General features: G+C 41.1%; 2 pseudogenes; one reads left to right on the forward strand and one right to left on the reverse strand.

Annotated features, from left to right (window-relative positions):
* Positions 1-21,609, reverse strand: part of LOC139950986 (alkaline phosphatase-like) — a 176,820-nt pseudogene that overhangs the window by 124,815 nt on the left and 30,396 nt on the right.
* LOC139950441 (uncharacterized) lies at positions 14,776-15,419 on the forward strand (annotated as a pseudogene).

Consider the following 21,609-nt stretch of genomic DNA (forward strand, 5'->3'; position numbering starts at 1 on the left):
ATCCTTTTGTACAGCAACATATAAACTAATAAAAGGATGAGTGCCGTCCCATTTGTACATGGGCTTATCTTCTACTCTTAAATTTGTTCTATTACAAAGGACACTTGAGTGGTTGATGATATGAATGTTTGATGTTATTTCTCCTCTACAAAACTTGTGAGCTATCTTATTTATATTTCTCGTGGCTGCTAGCCCTGCCCCTGTTCATCCTTATCACAACCATAAACACAATACATGTATTTCACTTAAACGCTCTAAAACTGCCAGAAACTCAAACAGAGTATTTTGCCTTTTGCTGTATCGCTTTTCCTGATACAGATGACAAACTACGATCCGGGATTAAAAAAATAGAGATAAAAACTTGAAAAGTGCAAAACTCTGGAAAAACCCTCGGCCACGGCTTAATAAGCCGCCTGGAACACATACATTCTGATGTCCACGTTTGTTAACGCCTTTTGCGTGGTTTACTAAGAATAAATATCATCTTGTTAAAACAAAAAACGTGTCAAACGTCTATAAACTTTGTTTACCTGCTTTACTGCGTAACGCAGGTACAAACATTTCTTAATTTCATATGCGTATGCTACTCTGATCACAATATCTGACTAGTGTGAGCAAAAGCTGGCGGATACCCTTAATATTTTCTTTTACCCGTTTATCTGTCTCCCATGTGGGACTCTTGAGGATGTTATTGGTCTCTATGTGGATAACAAGTGTCGTCGAGCCTGGTTTCTGTGCATCAGCCTCCGTAACCGACCGTTCAGTTAAGCACGCCTTGCCCCCTGACAGACTGGACCCGATAGTGCGACCTCCCCCAGGTAGTTGGTCTCCATTCTTTCCCGCACTGGCTACGATCGAATCGCCCATTATCCACGTTGTCCTTGATTCTGAAAATAATAAGAGAAAGAAACACGGCAGCAACGAGCACATACTTTTTGATGCCACATGTTGGTTTGTTTGTTTTGCACACAATTAGCTAGTAAATCCAATAGGTCCTTTTTATTTGATGAAAGTGTTATACTTTCAGCATTCCACATGGTGTACCTGCGGAAGGACAAATTAAGTTAAATTAATTGATAAAGGCCTTTTCATTGTCCTAAGGGATTTGATGTCGTGATTATTAGTTATTTCTGAATTACAACATTCGGTTTGGTCTCACGTAAATTTGAAACGCGGAAGACTTCCATCGTCCCATTTCCTTAATTTCTTCTTCTGAGAGGCCGTTCTGAGAAGCCATTGTGGCTGCTCCAATTCTGAAGCTATGTGAGCTATACCTTTCTGGAGGTAAACCTATCAAAACAATTCCTTGTTTCAGTATGTGATTACATTGATATGGTGTCAATGGTTCCCCCATTAAAGTAAACAAATAGCGGTCCCTGATGATTTGGCCTGATTTGTAGGAAATCTGACATGGCTTTCACCGGGCAGACATCTAGATCACGTGCACTTTCTATTCTTAAATAGGAGGTTACGCCTCTCTGATCGGTTTTTGAATATCTGATCCGTAACTGCATGAATGTTGTGTGTTCGGTTTTGATTGACACATCCTGTTGAGATAGGACTCTATCAGACTCAGCTTTCTTGCTGCTGCATGTGAATTCCCCTACCCATAAAAAAAACGAAAAATGCCAATGTAAATGCTGCTCTCCATAGCATGTGTTCGTAGTGTGATTTACATAGGGATACCAGTACTCTTGTCAATTGCTTAAGTATATTATACGTGATAGGGTGCCTAATATCCTTATTTGGGTTATCTCGCCTGCATCCCTCCATAATCTTCTTAATGATAAAACTATCTGATGGGTTTTTCCATCCATTGGCTTTGTGTGCGAATGCTATAACAGACATGTGCGCAGTTATTGTCGCTGATGAGTACCCTGATAATGACATGTTTGAAATATATAATATTAAGTCTTGCACTGAAGCTGGCCACACTGATCCCAAATTATATAAATGCCTAAATGTTATGAAGGATTCTAGACTGCTTGCATATGATTTCCATGTTGCTGGTGCTAATGCAGACTTAAATAAGCGATGGGCTTCCTTGTTCAGATGGTCTACAGGAAGTGTGGTACGAGGGTGCCTATTCCTGCTGCGTCTGGTGCAATTTGTCGGAAACGCTCCATCTGGTACCGGGACAAAGCATCACCTTTATTATTTATTATTTGTTAGGAATGTGTTAAGCACAAAACGCCACATTTGATTTTTGGCATTGCAGTATAAAAAATCTCAACAGTTTCATTATGTATGGACTCTTAGATGATTGCTTATGTATTATTGCTACTGCCACTAATATTGTCTAATCTCAAAATTATGCGTCTTTACTAAAATCCACGTGGTCGTATTCCGGTAGTGTAGTTACTGCCGGTAAATGGTGATGGTGTCATGTATAGTGCCCAAGGTTCACTATCTACCATCGCCCAAGAACGTTGTGGACTTTCTTGCATTCTTGCCCTAAATTGTTGGTCATATGACCGCCAACCGACACCCCCATTACGCGAGGCGGCAGTTCTAATCAGATGCATGTATTCGAGTTAATCTTGTGTTCGGCTAGGGTGTGCCTTCATCAAATATATGGATGTATAGACTAAAAGGGGCTTTTACTAATAAAATTATTTATTTACATAATTTTGACGGATTTTTCCTTTTCTCTTAATAGATTTAGTCATTTAAATTTAATTTGCATTCTACTTGGATATTCTTTTACATTATTTATGTTTTTAGGAATTTTTCTGTTTTTGTTTGTTATTAGTTAGTTTTCACACTGTGCAAACTTTCTCCAATTTTACACTCCTAAAACTGGTTCTAATCTCACATAGTCCATCTTTTATATTTTACATTATTTTTATGTTTCACCTATTTTATTACTTGTTTTATTACTTGTATTATACCCAGATGTGGGGAGGCAGGTCTATGGACCACAATAATTATTTTGCTTTTGTTTCTCCTAGCCCATCTGGAAGTATTTTTTGTATTGTCATGTATTGTTGAAATGGATGAATAAATAATAATAACAAAAAGAAATAATAGTAATGTCCATGCATTGATGGTTGGTACGAATTGCTTTGGTTTATTACTTTTCCACATAATTTGACCCTCCTGGTTTACTGATAAAGCTATGCTCTGGGTTTCTTTATGTTGCAAGTAGGGGTCCCTTTTTTCTAACAATGTCACCAAGACTACGGTACTACTACATGTACGTATTCTCCTTTGATAAGCATGGCTTTCAGCTTTGCTGTATACTTGTTCCAAGTGGGCTAAATGCTGATACCAGGGGTGTAAAACTAACTGTTGTTGTTGGAGTAGCTTGTGAACAGGGATCCAAAAATTGTCTGTGTTATTGATCACTACTGGTTCAGTGACAATCGGCAAGTAATTGTTACTATTGAACGCCCATACTTGGGTTGCATTGTTACCACCTATACTATTGTAATTTTGGGTTGCATTGTTACCACCTATACTATTGTAATTTTGGGTTGCATTGTTTACACCTCTACTATTGTGATTTTTGGTTGCATTGTTACCACTCATGAACCTATTGTTATTGATTGATGGGCCATTGGTTCCTGATATCCCTAAGGGAATTCTCTCTACTTGAGGTTGATCGTTTGTCCCTGCATTATTACTACCACGATTACAACACTGTCATCAAAATAGTTATAGGAATAGTATTATTAGTTTCATCCACACTAAAATTACCTTCCATTAGCCTGTTTGCCACCACTCTGGGCGCGGCACGTCGCTTGTCTTGTTGAACGGGCTGTGTCCCTGGTGACGGCCCTGGTTGCCGTCGCTGACCCGTTACAGGTGCTGGGTCTTGATCGGTTTCTGCCAGTGGCCTCCGATCGATGTCTCGTTCAACCCACGGATGGTCTCGCCCTGGTTGTGCCCGTGGTTCTGGGTGGATATCTGCCGTCACCTGGTGTTCGTGGGTGTGTAGGTTGCGCACCGTAACTTGATTAGCAGCCAAACGTTGAGTTGCACGGGTGTGTGCCCTTGTTTGTCATCCATGGCCTTGCCCATCAGTGAGTGTTCGTGAGTTTGTTGATTGCGGTCCCTCATTTCGCTTCTGAGCCCGTTTTCTGCCCATAATTTACCTTGCTACCAAAGTAACTTAGTCTTACTGCCGAATATTTATGTAGTTTTTGAACCGCGATCGTACAATTCGAAAAATTCTGGTAAGAGAAAATCGAAGAAAATTATGTTGACTCTCTCTATCTGTTGCCGAGACAGAGAGTGAACTGCAACAATGCTTACCGAAGCGTTATCGACCTACACGCCGGTTGTGATTGGTCCTTCAAATTGATAGAACCTTTAAAACATGCATCACGATTAGTCCAGACCGTGCGTCTCCAAAACAAAGAGAAAATGAGGCCTAGCGGACCGGATCACTATTTGCCGTGGATAAATGAGTATTTCTTCGATGCTCGAAATAAAACTTTATTCCACGAACTAAAGCCACTGAATATTTGTTTTATATAACTGACATATATATATCCTTGTCATTTGATGTATTTTAAAAGTAAAAATCATATAGCGCCGCGTAGCGGCAACAATGCACAAATTGTGCACAAACCTGCACAAACCTTGCACAAACCTTTTGCACAGGTGCTCCTTTGTTTTAGCAGCGGCGCGGCGGCGCTTTACTGCTCAAAAACATTGGGAACAAGGATGATCCTAACTGTTGAATGGGAAATGCTTTTCCCCATGGGCGAATAGGTCTTTTTCATCGCCGGTGCGGATGGGAGTAATAGTGCATACCACGTGAAGTAAGTTCCACCAATCAAATGACAAGGATATGTATGTCAGTTATATAATAAGCATTATTTTCTTATAGTCTGAGAATCTCGAATTCAACTTGCTCTCTTTTTATAGACCAGTAGTGACCTTCATGAATGATATAAGTTGTACAAGCTCATCAGCCCTTCCCAGTGATGCTAGATGAGACCGGTGGGGTCGAGCAGTGTCGGTCCCAGTGCCTCATTCAAAAGCACATGGATTGACTGACCTACGCACCAGCGCATTGGACCTAAACCCTGAACAAACAAACCCCGGTCACCTCTCCCACAACCAACAGTCTATGGGTGCGTTCGATTAGCTTCCCTGGGTCGACCCCGGTTTGCTCATCCAAGTGGCATATTTTATTTTTTCCAGGACGAACGTGGGCAGATAATTACCCCACGTTCGTCCTGGAAAAGCGGGGCACTTGGGGCTGACCCGAGGTGCACTGACGTCACCACGAGAAGGGTAACGTCATGATGCGTATTTTTTCCCAGGTGGAAAAAACGACTTTTCCAGGACGAATGTGGGGTAATTATCTGCCCACGTTCGTCCTGTGAAAAAAATACGCCACCCGGGGTCGACCTGGGGAAGCTAATCGAACGCACACATAGTAGCCTGAACATCTGACGTCACACTTCGAGGCTCGTGAATAACACCAGAGATCGGCCTCCAAACCGGCGTGTACTTTCACCTTTGACCTACATTCATTTCACATAAAGATACGCGGTCAAATTCTACACCAACAGTACATGCAAGTTCATGCACATTGTATGTATAGTATACATACACCACACACGTGGACACACAGCATGCGGGTGGCCGAAAGTAAGCTTTCCATATCTGACTTTTGATTGGTCGACCTCAGACAGATCAAAACAAGCCAAGATACGGTAGCATTCACTGCATTTATCCACTTTAAGACGTCTCTCCTTGGTAGACACCCTGCATCGAGACACCGGCTTGGCCAGCGCTGAGGAACTACGCACCTGCATGCTGGATTGGAACATATGGAGAAAAATCACTGGGCAGGCTCGAGCTCCCACATGGCGCTCGACTTGATGTTGATTTATTCAATTACATTTTTGTATCCAATGAAATCACTGGATCTAAATAGCAGGTACCTGTCTTTATCAATGCGGATGAAGACAGGGTCCCAGTCTGCAATTTATGGGTGCGTTCGTTTAGCTTCCCTGGGTCAACCCCGGTCTGCCCCGTTACGTTCGAATAGCTTTAATGTCATTCCAGGGGTTCACCCGGGTCAGCCCCCAGTGTCCTGCTTGTGGAGTGGGTCACTTGGGGGTGACTCGAGGTGCATGCCGTCACCACGAGAGGGCGAGTGTGATCGTTCGATTAGCTCTTGTCAGGGGCTCACCCGAGTGAGCACCGCGGGGTGGACTAAGGGAAGCTAATTGAACGCACCCTATGTAGACGGCAAACTGTAAGAAAATATACGTAGAGGGCAATTTGGCTCTTTGGTGTTATCTAATTGGGAATGTTTACAAAAAGCCCTCATTGTATAAATTCATAAAAAAAATGTACAGTGTGAGGTTTGTACAGATCCGAACGTAGTCTTGGTGCAAGACGTTTCTCGCTTCCCTTTCACGCACACCGCGGCCAATTCACCGACAGCGCGCACACCGACTCACCTGACTTATAGTCCACTCACCGCCCCGGAGAAACGTCTTGGTCCGTTTGCATGTTTGAGTTATGTGACCTCACATACATATTCAACGTGTGGGTCAACAAACTACTACGCACGCGCACAACTGGAAACAGACAAGCGGGCCAGCCTGGTAACTTGCATGCACCCGTTTCGAGTAAAAGCCTCGCTGCATCATGCTACGGCGGGAACCCGGGGAAATACACACCATGTGCGTTTTGTTGCGCATGCAAAGGCGATCACCTGATCTTTATGTTATTATTAATTAGAGATCAGCGGTTGCGATCGATTGTTAGAGGGAAGAAATTTTCAGTCAATGAAAAAATACTATAACAATATTGCTGACCGCATCGGCAAGACTCAAAGAGTCGAGTGTTTTATTTGCAGATGAGATAACTTGTTACTTAATTGTATGGGTATATTTGCACATTACATGTATTTCGAAAATAAAGAAAGATATCCTGCATTTGGGCGAAGAGATCACAATCGTTCGTCAAAATTGTCCTCCATGAATACCTTGTGAACAATGTCACGTCTAATTGTGGCCAAGTGCGTGGCCAAAGGATGTCTGACATGTACAGTACATGTACCTTCATGTACACATGAACACAACCGAATGACAACGTGGTGTTGTGGCTGGGCTTCTTATATTCGCAAAGACGTGTCAAATTACTCATAGGCTTAGATATTTATGGTGGTCGACCACCGGTTGATTTTGACCAAGCTGTGTGAGTATGATACGGAAGTTTCGTATGTACATTGTGTTAGTTGTTTCTGCATAATAAGTACTTTCAGGCACTGTGACCCTATAATTATTTTTACCTACAAAGTTACCCTTTGGACTAAGACTAAAGATGCCAGAAAATCCCACGTTCGTGTACATCGATCTATTGATGTTAGCTCTCTTGCTAAACATCCTCGTTCATAACATTTTTAAATTCCATTCCCCTCAATTAATTGCACCTACAAAAATTCTCAAAATTTTCCCCAAAAACGTATTTTAGGGCAAACTAAAATTCACACATCGTTCAGCAACAATCATGTTTACAAAAATTAAATATAGACGAACGTAAATATACAAGCACTACATACCAACTAACATACGAGGAAGCCTGGCTGTTTCTGGTTGCGTTGCACCGAAAACGTACAGATACCAGACTGTGGGAAGTCATGCTGATACTGCTACGTCAGACTTATGCAGGCCTAGCGCTGCACGGCATGATTGGAATGTGCTCGGAATTTCCCGAGCGATCAGCAAACGGACCAAGACGTTTCTCCGGGGCGGTGAGTGGGGAGTCGGTGTGCGCGCGCTGTCGGTGAATTGGCCGCGGTGTGTGTGAAAGGGAAACGAGAAACGTCTTGCACCAAGGCTAATCCGAACGTTGGTTGTAAGTGTGCTCGCGAACACCATTTTCTTGGAAACCAGGGGGATAAGAATTACAAAGCCCCTTTTGGCTTCTATTTACTACAAACGTACAGTGTGCGGTGTTGTATCCGAGACTACAATCCCGGCCATATCTCTATTTTGTTGGTTCCGATTGCCGGTCCTCTGGGTTACATTCAACATTGAGATGGGGACGGACGAGGGCAGGGGAGACAATGTTTATTGTCGGTGGGAAGTGGACAGGGAATGGTTTTATATAACGTGGTAATGGGCATTTTGGGCGGGATTGTAGGCCCGTTGTCGGAGGAACAATACTCGTCTTATTTGACTGGCGACCGAGCATGTTGTTTTCTTTTCGCTTCCGAAAAACTGTAAACAAAAGAAATAACCTGGCCCCTTCTGGGTTCCCCAGGCTGGTAGGGGCCGCGGTTAACGAAGAGTGCTATTGATTTGTCGTCGGAGATTCTGATATCAATACGGTCTGAAGCAGATTGAATCAAGAGAGTGTGCTTTCAGAATTAAGAAACGACCACGGTCACCGCTCACTGTGTAAAAGTAACTATCTCAAAGGGACAAAATCTCATGACACTCGCAATTCAAGGGCCGCGCACAGTTCTTCAGGAATTAGGCGCCCGGATGGGTTGCCGGTGTCGCATGCAATTATGATCTATGTGCAAAATTATCCGCAGTAATGTCCGCCGGACGGTTTTGCAAATGCAATCGTGTCCGCCCGGACGCTGCTGCATATTGCAATTTTGTCCGGCTGGACACGTTTGCATATGCAGTTGTGTCCGCCCCCGCGCAAAACCGTCCTTGCAGTAAATTAAACGCCCTTGGTCGACGGAACATGTTCGCCATTGTTTTACAAGCTAAGTGCCAGTCATGAATGACATGGGAAATGTTTGGCCGTTTGGGTATTCGCTGCAATCATAAAATACGTGAATATTCATGCTGCATGTACGTAGGTTCAGTGCGTGCACGCTCGCTTACGCGCAAACATTCATGTTCATTTACAGTCATGTACATGTCCGCCGGACGGTTTTTGCATAGCCCCGGACACGAAAGCAAATGCAAAAGTGTCCGGAGCGGACAGTATAAGCCTTGTTGAGGCCCAAGGCGGAATCCTGCCTTACGTATTGTTTTTAAAACAATCAACATGACTTCAATCTCATCCAAAAGTTGTTAATAGCAAATACGTTTTGTTCGCAATGTGTTCATTTGATTGTGTTCATTAGATTGTTTTTTTTATTTTTGTGGTTTGTTTTGAATGTTTTTTCTCCATCGAATATTCTTGTTTCCCTGAAGCATTTGTGCGTTTCGTTGGCAGTAGACTCTGATAAAACAAATAATACAATTGAAAATCAGTTTTAAAATACCCTTTAAGGGCAAAGGCAGGACACATTAAAAGGTAACTTTCAACCACTAGTAAGTCTGTCCATTTGGTGTATCTCAACATATTCTTAAATTAAAAAACCCGTTAACATTAATTTGAGTTTAATTGGTCGTCGAAATTGCGAGAGAATAATGGGAAAAACATCCCCGTCGCACAAGTTGTGTGCTTTCAGATGCCTTCAGTTTTAGACCTTTAACAACTCGAGAAAATACTTCTTTCTCAAAAACTAGGTTTCTTCAGAGAGAGCCGTTTCTCACAATGTTTTATACTATTAACATCTCTCCATTGCTCATTACCAAGTAAGTCTTTATGCTAGCAATTCTGTTGAGTAATTACCTATGGTGTCCAGGCCTTTAATGTTGCTCTGTTGGTGGCGCACTCTACTATAAATACATTGTCATTGCATTTCGATTTCGGAAAAAACACACTGAGTTAGTGTAAGTAAACATATACTTCAAAAGATTGGAAGCACGAAAGAGATCAATCTGAACAGTATATATATTGCGTACACAGTTCTTTCTTTGGTATTAAACTTGCACTTTAACTCACAATCATCAGGGAAATACATCAATTGAGCGGAAATAGAAGGAAACTGGCCAGGAACTTCAGGAAGCAATCACACAGTGGAACCCAGTAGGGCGGATATACATGTAAAAATACCATACCATTAAAAGAGGTACAAATTGAGCTCCATTGGTAACATACAGCCTCGTCCAAACCAATGGTAGAGTAAGTCACTGCTTTCAATCAGTGACTTTAAACACATACATGTAGTGTAGAGTTTTACACCATTGGCATCCATTCAACATACAGTCTCATTTAAACCAATGATAAAGTAAGTCACTGCTTTCAATCAGTGACTTTCTTGATGACTTTAACACATACACAATGTAGTGTAGAGTTTTACACCATTGAAATCCATTAAACATACAGTCTCATTCAAACCAATGGTAGAGTAAGTCACTGCCATAAATCAGTGACTTTAACACGGTATTGATCCACTATTGTAACATACAGCCTCGTCCAAACCAATGGTAGAGTAAGTGACTGCAATAAATCAGTGACTTTAACACGGTATTGATCCACTATTGTAACATACAGCCTCGTCCAAACCAATGGTAGAGTAAGTCACTGCCATAAATCAGTGACTTTAACACGGTATTGATCCACTATTGTAACATACAGCCTCGTCCAAACCAATGGTAGAGTAAGTCACTGCATTCAATCAGTGACTTTAAGACATATCTATGATTGGCTGCTCATCGATTGTCAATCAAACCCAAAGTAGACTGATGAGCACTTCAATGGAAATACAGCAGTATTTAAACGCGCTGCACCAGCAGCAGTGTTCATAACAACTTTGCATCAGAAGAGAGGAACTGAGAAGGTTTGGACTACAAGAACACATCATCAAGGTAAGTGTTCCTCATTCTACTGCCGGACTCAAGCTTTGGCTTCTAGATGCAAGTAGTGGGTTTAAGGTTAGCCTATTGCAATGTGCTTGCAGTTTTTGCTCCAAAAGTGACACCACTCGATACAGCTGATGTTCTCATGCAGTGGTTGGGTCTCTTCTCTTCTAAAGCTCTGCCATCTTAATGAACTGTGGTGGTACTGTGATTGTACACAAACATGTGCACCCAGTTGCATCTCCCTTTGAAACTATGCCGTAATTTCCTTTAAATTATCGCGCAACTTGCAGAGGTCTGCAACAATGTCTTGTGCAAAACTTGTCTTATATTTTTTCACCATTGTCAATACTTTAACCGCGCGCGACGTTCTGCTCGTTTACAACATTGTGTAAAGATTGATAACAACAAATGATGAGATTTTTTTTACAAAAAAAGTTTTTTTTCTTCTTCTTCTTCTTCTTATGGGCGGGGATATTTCAGACTGAACATTGTACAATATGAGTACCCTATAAGGTGTTGGTTGTCTTGTTACAGCAAGGGGCAACCGAAGCAAGGCGGGTGTGCCGTTTGCTCCCAAGGTTTACAAAACTCTTTAACCGCCACTATTTATGCGACAGTTGTTCTGTATTACCAGGGTAAATGTCTTGTTTTGAGGCATTCTGTTGCACATCTTGCAAGAATGTTACAACAGAATTGGCAAAATTGACACAAGTTAAAACGTTAATAAACAATGACAAACAGATAAACTAAATTGATGGTACGCATCAGCAAGACACACCATACAAAACAAGTGTTTGTGTTCTGTAACAAATTTCGAACGCATCAAAGGGATTAGGTTAAACACGTAACACTGTATAGGGCCCATGAGTTGTGTTGTAAAACATTGGGTTTCGCCCATTTTCTACATCAAACTTAATCACTGGTGCGATCAGCAATCGTTGATGTGCTGACCACCTTTTAAACGCTTCTTAAACACATTCTTAACATAAAGTAAACGGCTGATGCGTCAAACTAAACGCACCATAGTAAAAACGAAACGCTTGACGCGTTTAGTTTGACGCATCAGCCGTTTTTAAATGGGCAGAAACCATTGCTTTCAACACAACTCATTGACCCCATACACTGTTACGTGTTAACCCTATACACCTTTCAACGCGTTCGAAACCTGTTGCAGAACCTAAAAACTTGTTTTTGTTTACAGTGCAGTTGTTGTGCGTTTTACAAATGTCTTCACCCTTTAGGAAATGTGATTGTTTGTCTTTGTACCATTTTTTTTTTCTTTTTATGAACAGTTTTGTGATTGAGTCGGTCAGCTAATTAATCGCCTGCAATTTGTTAGAAGCACCGTTATTGCCATGATGTATAGCTTTTTAAGCGAACAATCCCTGTTCATACCTCCTGCAAATGCGAATGCGAATATTTACAAATTTTGACGTCACAAAATCGCAACGTGTAATTCGCATCAGTTGAAATGTGTTCAATCCCTGCAAAAACAGCGATGTGGCTTAAACATTCGTATCCCATTCGCGTTCGCAGGAAGTACGAACAGGTCTATATAATGCCGATAATTTATTGCATGCATAGCTGCGCTGAAATCATCACTTGTGAAAACAAGGTCATCTCAAAACTAAAGTCTTGTCAACAAATTATTCAAAAGTATTATATCGACAACAGTGTCCCAGTTTTTGGGGGTCGAACAAGTCATCGGCCTGGTGCTAACTGGCTCACACTATGACAAATAAGGGTTACAGCAAGCAAAGTCGAGCTGCGTATTGCATTTTTGAGTTTGCCGCCAATCAACGTGTTTTGCCGTCAATTGTCGATGACGAACCCGCTAGCGACCGAAGACGGTCGACATTATCAGTCGTGTCTGTCGGCAAAGTTGTGACAGCCAAAAACAATCATTGTGATTGCGTTCAGATTTCGTTGGAGAACGTAACCCTCATTTCCTTGACGCAGATGGCCGCAATTATCAGTCGCATGACATTTCCATGCCGTGCGATTCCGCCTATTGAGTATTGACCCAATTCACCTGACGTCATCATCAAAATAATCTTGGAGGGGCCCTTTTGGTGGTCAATGTCAACGTGTGTTGTTCAGAGAAGTGCGTTATTTAGGCAACTCTGCGTTTACACGTAAATCTATTGACCACCAACATGGTGAGCGTGGCATCAGTCGCCGCGTGTGACGCGCGTGCAAGGGGTCAATTGTCGTTTTGAGGTCGTCACAATTTCGTTGGTAGTCGTTGTCTGATGACTGGATGACCAGAATATTGTGAAGAGTGGGAACGCCAAACTCGACTGTTATACAACCCACACACAGACGGTTTGATGTCGGCAAACGAGTCACGTCATCGTCGCCACAACCCACCTTCATCAGCCGCTGTTCCTTGCCGCCACCCAATCCGCTGCCAGCCGTGTGACCCTTTTCCTGTTGTCGCTGAAGGTCGTTCCCTCCCCGTCAGCTAATTATGATTTTTCCCTTTGGGCTTTTTGCCTTTACTTTGCCGCCAACGTCTTGGGATTTTCACGGTCGCCACTTTCCGTTTGGCCTTTGCCCCGCTACTATGTAAGCCAGCCTTATTAAAGGTTGGCTTACATAGTAGCGACGGACGCGACTAATGTTTGCAGCCGTCTGCGGTCTCTAGCGGATTCGTCAGCGACAACTGACGACAACACACGATGAATGGCGGCAAACTCGCAATTGCGATTTGCAGCTAAACGTAGCATGCCCCCTAATCGTAATAGTGTGAGCCAGCCTTAACAAAGTAGCAAATATAAACACAATTGTGGTTTGTTTTGAATTAAGTTAGCTTTACTCTCGGTTCTACCCTTACTCTGTACTCTCAGTAAAATGTTTTCTCGTTCTATTTTGTGCGAAACATTTGTAAAAGAAAAAAATATTTTAAACATTGCTGGCAAAAAGGTAAATCGTGAACATTATGGATTGATAACTCAGTTGGAGAGCGCCGAAACAATATGGGTCCAAGGTTCACATTCCACTTTTGACAAAATGTCTTTGCTCAAGTTAAAACCACTATAATTAAAAATGAGATTCGGAACATATTTAGTAGAAACTACGTTAAGTCGATCAACTCAATAAGTGACCACGTACAGCTTTGAGTTGATCCGTGCTGAGAGTATGTGCAAAATCGGCTGGAAACTCAAGAGTGCTGTTTTAGCTACAGCCGCACATTTTTTTTGAAGTCAATATGTTGTCTGGATGGTTCCAAGTGACACCACATGATCGCCGGCAACGTATTGTGTATCATTATGTATGGGTCGAAACTGTGATGTCTCAAATTAACCTTCCAATAGTAACAAATGTGTTTATAAAGCCAACCTCCATGTTTTTTCAGGCATTTCTTCTACTATAATAAGTATTAATTAACTAGTTTCCAGGTCTCGAGATGGCCTGTGTCACAAACAGACCATTTCGCTGCTCGGCTCAAATTACAACAGACCTATTATCGTTTGCACACGTAGAGGGGCAATCCAACGAATAATAAAAATAATAATAACATCGAAGTATCTTCCAACAAGGTACCCAATTGGCGCTGAGTATATACAAATTTTCAGAGTTATTGAAATGATAAATTCTGAGAACCAATTATTTAGCACCTTATAAGGGTTTACAAGGTGCTACGGCGCATCAGCAGCCACAGCCAGGAACACCGAGGCGAGCCTTTTTTTCTTTTCGATAAGTGTACTGGGATATTTTACATGCGTTACACAACACATGTGACCAACGGCTTTACGTTCCATGCGAAAGGCGAGGTTAGAAGTGTCACGACTCGGGATTCGAACCCACACTCTGCTGATCAGAAACACCAGAGTTTGACATCGGTGGTCAAAACCGATCGGCAACGACACTTCTGTTTATAATATCAATTATAAACAGTTTGAACACTCCAAAGGCGTTCTCATTTAATTGCTTTAAAAGAAAAACATTACATTTTTTCATTTACCGATTTAGTTCAGCAAACTTACACTATTATTCAGTTGATCAACTAATGTGCAGTTTGATCTAATCTGATACCTTACGGGCGAATACATAACAAAAGGAGAGGATCAACTGACAAATGATCAACCCTACCAGCTACGAAAACACAATTGCTATAAATGTTGTTCTTACAATTTTCATACAGATGAAGATTGCGTTAGCAGTGGCCATTGTTTTGGCTTTTATGCAAGTTCAGTTCCTGGTGGCTACATCAGCAGTTTCACCTGATTCGGGGATGACGTGTAACTCTTGCTGCCAGGGCCCAGCCGGTATACCGGGGATCCCTGGATCTAATGGGAACCATGGTCAAGGACTTGTAGGCCCCAGAGGTGATGCTGGCTCTCCTGGTGAGGTAGGTCAACCCGGGGTTAAAGGAGACAAGGGGTCGGATGGACTGGTTGGTGAGCCAGGCGCTAAAGGGGAACATGGACTGAAGGGAGAGCAAGGAGTCGGTCAACCAGGGAAACAAGGACCTCAAGGTCTGCCTGGGATGAATGGTTTGAAGGGGGAGAGAGGTGAACCTGGACCAGCTGGACAGACTGGTGAAGCAGGTGAATGTAGTACGCGACGGTCTGCCTTCACTGCAGTGAGGAATACCGGCTTCAACCCTTCATCCGAATATGATCCTCTGCCCTTTGAAGAGTTATTGTTTTCAGAGGAAGGGACTGATTTCAACTTGAATAACGGCACGTTTACGTGTAATGTGCCTGGGGTATACGTATTGATGTTCTCAGTCCGGAAATCATCAGGTGGGTCTTACCTATATGTCCAGCTGATGAAGAACGGTAACACCATTGTAACAGGGCTTGTACGCGATGCAGATCATCATCAAGTGAGCAGCAGTGCAGTGATTCCCCTGCACTATGGAGATCAAGTTCACTTAGCTGTATACGGTCAAGTACATAGTAACTCTTACCATTACACGTCTTTTACTGGATTCCTGCTGTACGAATTCTAAATCAAACACAAACAACACACGGAAACGTTTTAATGTTGTAGACAACGCTAAAAATATAACGCTTATCACTAGTTAATTGTGATTAGAAGGGGCAGTTTGTTTAGATGATGTTTCAATGCACGTAGGACAATAGTTTGTTAGAAGACGTTTATTTTAAAGCGTGATTTTGCAAACGTCATTATTGTGACGAAAACATTTGTTTTTGTCACGTTAACAGTGCTATAAGTACCAGTTTATCCATTTTTTAGTTGATCACGTTTTCGGGAAAATTTGATATTCTCTTCTGTTTTATGTCGATTTCCGAGGGTAAGTTAATATGTACTTTAAGACGACTCTAAATCATTTATTTTCCCGAAAAGAGTTAAAAATGGAAATTACAAGCACAAATAGCAGGATAGTTTAATAAATAGTAAAGAAAAACAAAAGCAGGTCATCTTCCTTGATACTTTTTTTTTCCAGAACTAAGTCGCGATATGATGAAATATATGTATTTTTCGTCTTCGTTTTTTGTTTTCATTAAAAAGCAATAATTGTTTTTTTTTTTATTTTAATGCAGATGAAACACTTGGTGAGCCACTTCTATATTAATCGTTCATTGATGTCCCACTAATTATAACATGTCAAGGAGGGGGTGTACATTTCTGTACATCGATTGGTTTAATTCTAATTATAAATGAGATTCAATAAAAACGGCCTAAAAACATACTGTACAAAAAATATATTACAGAAACAAAATACCCCATCTTAGTGTGAGGTTAAATTTATGTAACTTTCCTCACTTCGATTGGAACAGGACTTGGATACAAAAAAAAAAAAAAAAAAAAGTATCAAATGTCGTCAAAAATACAGTTAATAATCGTATTGCTTAATGATTGTTAGATTACTTAACATAATAATTGGTACATGTATCTCTACAAAGCATCATCTCTAAATAAACTTTTAATCATTTAGTGTACTAGAAGTAAGTCATGGTTCTATAGACGATGTGACCTATGTTTACATCAAACCGCCCTCTGTTGACAAAACACTCTATACGTCATGTTTCGCCGGGCACTGAGTTGCGTAGTCATAGTAAGATTGCGTACACCCTCTAGCTGGCTGCCAAAACACAAAGGTTTTGCCCGGCGGTATGCGCGCGAATCATGTTATGGTTTTTGTGTGACGTCAGAGGTCACATCGTCTATAGTGAGGTGTCACTTAAAAACATTTTAAGAAATAAACATTTTAGCCATATCAGTCGATCGTTTTGGTTTGGTTGTTTTGAGTATTAATTGGGTATTTAAAGACATTGAACACTATTGGTAATTGTCAAAGACTAGCTTTCACAGTTGGTGTATCTCGGCATATGCATAAAATAACAAACCTGTGAAAGTTTAAGCACAATCGGTCGTCAAAGTCGCGAGATAATATTGAAAAAAAAAAAAACTCTTGTCACACGAAGTTGTGTGCTTTCAGATACTTGATTTCGAGACCTCAATTTCTTAGGTCTCGAAATCAAACTCGTGGAAAATTACTTCTTTCTCGAAAAGTACATTACTTCAGAGGGAGCCGTTTCTCACAATGTTTTATACTATCAACATCTCCCCATTACTTGTTACCAAGAAAGGTTTTATGCTAATAATTATTTTGAGTAATTACCAATAGTGTCCACTGCCTTTAAATACCATTACTGATTAAAACGTTTAACAAGCTTGACTAGTGTTTGCTAATTTGTTTCTACCCGTTTCTCAAGAACTAAAGATCCTCAGTGATAATTTGAGGGAAAGTTTTTACCTTTCTATCTTCAAACTGTGTAAGTTTACTGTTAATTGGGAACATTGTATTTGACATCATCAGACTCGAGTTTCTATGTCAAGTTCAATAGTTTATTCAAGAGGAAATTGCTATACAACATCTTTCCCGCAACATTTAGTAATGTTTGGCATTAAAAAAATAAGCTTTCCAATTATCCATGTTTTGATTTGTCCGGGGTTAATATCTCGAACCAATCAACACACAGATACCGAAGCTTTAAGTAACTGCTTTTTAATCATGAAGTTATATAATAACTCTATATATGTTATTCAATAATATCATTTTATCCAATGGTATCACGAGTTTTGAACAGCATCATAAAGACAGGGATCTAGCCTAGACTAGGCCCCGCTAGTAGGAAGAACAAAATTCGGCATATTTGTCTGACGACCAAAAATGTCCCAATTCCTGCTCCTGAACAAAAACTGCAAACAAACAAAATGACCGGGCCCCAGCTGTTATTGGGCCGCGGTTATAATACTAATAAGAACACAGCATTTGTAAAGGCGCGCTAAATCTGGTGCAAAAACATTCAAATGCGCCGGAGTGCTTTTGAGTTTTGTCCTCGGAGATTCTGATAGCAATACGGTCTGAAGCACATTGAATCAAAAGAGGGCGCTTTCAGAAGAGGCGACCATGGTCACCGCTCACGGAAATTATATAAAAGAGGCAACATTCCATGCCCCCAAAAGGGCCACGAGCACTTCTCCTGGACTCGGCGCCCGGCCGGCGTCCCAGGGATATCAGTCTGCCGGAGATTATTTTGTTTGTGAAACTAACAATGGGCTCAAAGAGGGCGATTAAACAGAGGGCGCTACAAAAAAGTAGTTCGTAACCAGTTTGCCGTATACGGGGATTGAATCTTTGGGAGAACAGAATCTCCTGACACACCTGCCATAATGGTTAACAGAATTTCCGGGGACATGTTTTCACAAAATACCGGTCAAATGTTTTTTTTTATTTTTTTTTTTTTATCTAATACAGATAAATGTACGGTTCAGTGACGGTTACTCTACACATGAAACAAAACATGCAACTGGAAATTCACAAACATGTGCACCAAGTTGCATCTCCCTTTGAAACCATGTCGTAAAGCATTGCCTCAAAGGTTTTTTTCTCACGCTACTTGCAGACGGTTTTGGACGAGGCATTTCTTACGCTGGTTTTCAGTGCAATATCTATGGTTCAAAAATTTGACTGTTATTTTTCTGCATCGACTGTTCCTTTAAAACATAGTGTTTAAAGGCAGTGGACACTATTGATAATCACTTAAAAATAAGTACTAGCAAAAACCTTACTTGGTAACAAGCAATGGAGAGCTGTTGATAGTATAACAACATTGTGAGAAACGGCTCCCTCTGAAGTGATGTAGTTTTGAGAAAGCAGTTATTTTCCACCTATTTGATTTCGAGACCTCAGAATTAGATTTTGAAAGCACACAATTTGGTGTGACAAGGCTTGTTCTTCTTTTAATTCATTAATATCTCGCAACTTCGACGACCAATTGAATTCAAATGTTCATAGGTTTGTTATTTTATGCATATGTTGAGATACACCAAGTAAGAAGACTGGTCTCTGGCAACTACCAATAGTGTCCAGTGTCTTTAAATAACTGTACATTATTATCATACTGCATTGTTTGACGTGACCATTGCAATTTAGTCTAAATTTTTGAAAACAAGTATTTCAGATTGACATGGCATTAGTTTAAATGTTTGAAAACAAGTATTTCGGATTGAAATTATACAATATGTGTACCCTATAAGATAATGATGGTCTTGTTGAACCCGAGGGGGCAAGGGTCAACCGAAGCAAGGCGAATTTGCTTCCTGCAAAGGTTTAAACTGATAATTTCATGGGACAGTTGTTCTGTTTTACATGGTAATCGATTCCTCTTGGTTTAAGGCATTTTGTTGCCATCTTACAAGAATGTTTCAACAAAACTGACAAAACGGACACAGTTTCAACGTTAACAAAAAATGGCAAACAGGATACACTACAATGATGGTACGTTCTCAGCAGGACAGTTGCTCCTTTGTCAAGGCTTGTTCACATTATGACGAATAGGGGGCACGGCAATCAGCGTTGAGCTGTATATTGCAATTTTGGATGTGCCGCAAATCATCGTGTGTTGCCGTCAATTGCCGTTAAAGATGCTAATGTCAGATTGTTGGCCCCAAACATTAAAAAATAAAATTTTTTGAGTGAATGGTATTTCAAAGAGTATCACCCGCTCTAACGAAAAAAAGTTCAACTTTTACTTTTAATGGTCAGGAACCATGACAAACATTTAAAACGTTTCTTATAAAACAAATATGAATTGGTCACGTGAAATATTCCCGACAAAAACTAATTTTGAGCACTTTATTTCACTGCTACTAATAATTGGCGGACTTTTTCGAGCAATGGCTCAAATGAAAGCTTGTCTTGACCCCCATCAAAACACCTATTGAAAAATGTTGGGTCAAATCAGCCAAAAATCTGACATAGCATCTTTAACAGTCGGCAAAACTGCCACATTTGCAAAATTTCGTTGTAAAACGCAACCCTCATTGCCTTGACGCAGACGGCCGCAATCAGTCGCATGACGTTTCCATGCCGAGCGAGTACGTCTCTAGTCGTTTTGAGGTCGTCACAATTTCGTCTGTGGTCGTTGCCTGAGTGGATGACCGAAACACCGTGAAGAGTGGGAACGCCAAACTAGACTATTTAAACGACCTGCAAACAGAAGTTTAGATATCGGCAACTGAGTCACGTCATTGTCGTTGCAACCCACCGTCAGCTGCCGTTCCTTGCCGCCATCCAATCCGCTGCCAGACGTCTGACCTTTTTTCCTGTTGTTTGCTGAAGGTCGTGTGCCCCCCTCCCCTGTCAGCAAATCTTGGTTTCCTACCTTTTGCCGTCACTTTGCCGCTTCTACGTGAGCTAGCCTTAAAGGCCCGGTCACACAATCCCCGATAACGAGAACGAAAACGAAACAGTAAAAATGCACGCCCTTGATTGGTTGAACAAGCGTGGGCGTATTCTGCTTGGAGCAATTCAACCAATCGAGGTCGTGCATTTTTTATTTCTCGTTTTCGTTCTCATCGGACCGTGCCTTAAAGGCTGGCTTACATAGTAGCGACTGACGCGACTATCTTTTTTTTTTTTTTTTTTGCAGCCGTCTGCTGTCGCTAGCGGATTCGTCAGCTTGCTTTACGTAGCTTGCCGTAACCCTATCCGTCATAGTTTGAGCAAGCCTTAACAAAGGAGCACATTTACAACAATTGTGGTTTGGGTGGATTTTGTTTAGCTTCACTCTCGGTTATACCCTTACTCTATACTCCTAGTCACTTGCTTTCTCGTTCTCTTTTGTTCTAGTATTGTTTTAAAAAAAAATGTTAATTTTAAACATTTCTGGCAAAGTAGGTAAACCGCAAACATTAAGGATTTATAACTTAGTTGGAGAGCGCCGAAGCATTAAGGGTCCAAGGTTCACATTCGACTTTTGACAAAATTTATTTGCTCAAGACAAAATCACTTTCTTTAAGAATACGATTCGGAATATATTTAGTAGAAACTACGTTAGGTCGATCAACTAAATAAGTGAGCACGTAGAACTTTGAGTTGATCCGTGCTGAAGGAGACGCCATACTTGAACTTTGCCGAGTCACCAGCCTAGTCACCAAACGTCTTGAAAGGGTACGCTGATGTAGTCATGAGAGTAAGAGCAAAACTGACGTTGATGACCCCAATCGGCCGGAAACTCAAGAGTGCTGTTTTAGCTGCAGCCGCACATTATTTTTTCCAAGTCAGTTCTGTTGTCTGAATGGTTCCAGATGACACCACATGATCGATGTGTGACGTATTATGTAACACTATTATTGGATGAAACTGTGATTTCTAAAAATATCCTTTTAATATAGCTTTTCTCGGTCAGTTTCGGAAAGTGAGCAGCCAATTTAACCACAGCCTATTCTATTTCGCACGAAATCGAATGCTACTGAAAAGGGTTATTGGATTTCTTTTTAAGATTAGTCATTGTACGTCATTCAATTTAACATTTCTTTGAAGCTGCATTCAGGAGTTTTCTTGAGGCTTGTGTTTAGTCATTCAATTTCAGTTTTGGGCAGTCAATTCTGGAATTTAATTTGTGCAATCTTAAAAACGCTTGGTTAATTGTTTTGTTTCCTTACAATTGTTAATGGTATGCGGTTCATTTGTTTTGCCACTTTTGAACATAATTGG

This window comes from Asterias amurensis, chromosome 18 (genome assembly GCF_032118995.1).
Source record: "Asterias amurensis chromosome 18, ASM3211899v1".
Classification (NCBI taxonomy): Eukaryota; Metazoa; Echinodermata; class Asteroidea; order Forcipulatida; family Asteriidae; genus Asterias; species Asterias amurensis.